This window comes from Ovis canadensis, chromosome 14, assembly GCF_042477335.2.
Source record: "Ovis canadensis isolate MfBH-ARS-UI-01 breed Bighorn chromosome 14, ARS-UI_OviCan_v2, whole genome shotgun sequence".
NCBI lineage: Eukaryota > Metazoa > Chordata > Mammalia > Artiodactyla > Bovidae > Ovis > Ovis canadensis.
In genome coordinates, this window is record NC_091258.1 from 34,034,191 (window position 1) to 34,036,998 (window position 2,808).

General features: G+C 42.7%; 1 pseudogene; it reads right to left on the bottom strand.

The window, feature by feature from the left end:
* Positions 1-793: 793 nt before the first annotated feature.
* Positions 794-2,542, bottom strand: LOC138419779 (histone H3-like centromeric protein A pseudogene; annotated as a pseudogene).
* Positions 2,543-2,808: the final 266 nt, after the last annotated feature.

The following is a 2,808-nucleotide window of genomic DNA, read 5'->3' on the forward strand; positions in this document are numbered from 1 at the left end:
GTCCTTCCAATGAACACCCAGGACTGACCTCCTTTAGGATGGACTGGTTGGATCTCCTTGCAGTCCAAGGGATTTGCTAGAGTCTTCTCCAACATCACAGTTCAAATGCATCAATTTTTTGGCGCTCGGCTTTCTTTATAGTCCAACTCTCACATCCATACATGATTACTGGAAAAACCATAGCCTTGACTAGACAGACCTTTGTTGACAAAGTAATTTCTCTGCTTTTTAATATGCTGTCTAGATTGGTCATAACTTTCCTTCCAAGGAGTGAGCGTCTTTTAATTTCATGGCTGCAGTCACCACCTGCAGTGATTTTGGAGCCCAGAAAAATAAAGTTAACCATTGTTTCCACTGTTTCTCCATCTATTTGCCATGAAGTGATGGGACTGGATGCCATGATCTTAGTGTTCTGAATGTTGAGATTTAAGCCAACTTTTTCACTCTCCTCTTTCACTCAAGAGGCTCTTTATCTCTTCTTTACTTTCTGCCATAAGGGTGGTGTCAACTGTATATCTGAGGTTATTGATATTTCTCCTGGCAATCTTGATTCCAGCTTGTGCTTCCTCCAGCCTAGCCTTTCTCATGATGTACTCTGCATATAAGTTAAATAAGCAGGATGACAATATACAGCCTTGACGTACTCCTTTTCCTATTTGGAACCAGTCTGTTATTCCATGTCCAGTTCTAACTGTTGCTTCCTGACCTGCATATAGGTTTCTCAAGAGGCAGGTCAGGTGGTCTGGTATTCCCATCTCTTGAAGAATTTTCTTTCTTTTTTTTTTTTTTTAAATGTATTCGTAGATAAGCTTTATTCCAATGTTTACATAAAAATGAGTTGATGTTGAACAGGAAAAGGTTTTTACAAAGGGTTAAAATTTATCAAACAACAGAACTTGGTCCTTCCCTTTAGTTTGAATTCAGTTGGCTGACACATCGTTATTAGTATCCGTCCTCACTAATCATTATCACACACAGTATGGTACTTCCTATTTCCCTGGAAGTCTCTTAAACTGCTTTCAGTTAAAAGAGAAGGGCAAGGATTTTATCGGCTCATACCCTACTCCACTGGAGGCAAAGATACATCCTTCAATTCTCTTGTTTAAATTATGGTTGTTGGCAAAGTGTCCAAATGAAGAATTTAATGCTAACACACAGAGAACACAGTATAATCTATGTATAACAGTAACTTTGCTTCAAGTTTTTTTCATTAAGAATTATTTTTATTATCTCTCCACAAGGAAGTTATAAAAATACCTATAAAAACATTGAAAAGGCTCTTTAAAATCCTGGAATGAAAAATTCTGAAGTATAAATTATGATACATCTTCTATGACTTGCAAATAAAAAATATAAATTCTACAAGTTGGAATTTCTGAATGATTTTGGCAGGAATTTACCAGAAGGACCCAGAACATCAAACCTTAACAATTTTCTGTTTTCATCCCAAATGAGTTTTTGAAAAGCTGTATAATCTTTTGACAGGTACAGTCCACATACAAACTTGCTTCTGCCGTTAACGATGAAGTCAATCTGAAGGACAGAGATTTGTATGCTGGATGCGCCAGGCTCTTTCATGCAACTGACTGGTCTTCTCTTATTTCTTTCCATCATGTTTTAAATAAAAGTAAATATATATATATGGTAAAAAATTTAAATGGTACAAGAAGATTTAAAATAATTAGTAAATATCCTTTTCCCCCTTAACCTAGAAAATCTGATCTCTTCCAAATCATCAGTCACATGAATAATTTGCAAAGTGAAGTCAACCTTAGAGTCTCTTCATCTGAAAATTATTCTCAGGATTTCTGGAATGTGTTGATTCTCTCATATATTACCTCTGTTACAGAGGAAAGCCATGCAGTCTTCTTCTAAAAAAAAAACTAACTACGAAAGCAACTCGCACACTCTGCTTCGAGAGAGCAAGTCCAGGCAACACCTTGTACTCCGTGGATCTGGAGCTGGCTACAGGCAGAAGCTCTGGTACCAACCAGAGACTGCTCAGCCAAGCCCTTCCTGAATGCCTCGGATCCTCCGGGCCAGCTGCACATCCTTGGGGAAGAGCGTGACGCGGCCAGCGTGTAAGGAGAGGAGATAGGCATCCTCGAAGAGATGAACTAGAAATGCTTCTGCCGCCTCTTGTAGGGCCAACAGGGCCTCGGCTTGCCAATTGAAGTCCACACCACGAGTGAATTGAACACATATTTCTCTTGCCAGGCGGCAGAAGGGGGTCTTTCTTAACAGCAGGTGTGTGGTCTTCTGAAGAGTTCGGATCTCCTTCAGGATTCCACGTCCCCGGCGAGCAAGTGGACGGGAGGACGTGCCTAAGGACCGGGCCGGCCGGCGGGCGGCGGGAGCCGGGCTCACGGGGCGCCTCCTTGGTGTTTCGGGCTTGCGTCTCGGGCGGTGCGGGCCCATGGCGGGCGAGCAGGGCTGCAGCCCCGCGGCTCCTTCTAGATCTTCTGGGTCCGGGGACAGAGGCTGGGAGGGCCGGGGCGTCCCGGCCGCGTGCCCCGGCTGGGTGCTATTCGAATTGCCCTCACCGCCCTCTTGAAGAATTTTCCACAGTTTATTGTGACCCACACAGTCAAAGGCTTTGGCATAGTCAATAAAGCAGAAATAGATGTTTTTCTGGCACTCTCTTGCTTTTTCCATGATCCAGCGGATGTTGGCAATTTGATCTCTGGTTCCTCTGCCTTTTCTAAAACTAGCTTGAACATCTGGAAGTTCATGGTTCACGTATTGCTGAAGCCTGGCTTGGAGAATTTTGAGCATGTGAGATGAGTGCAATTGTGTGGTAGATTGAGC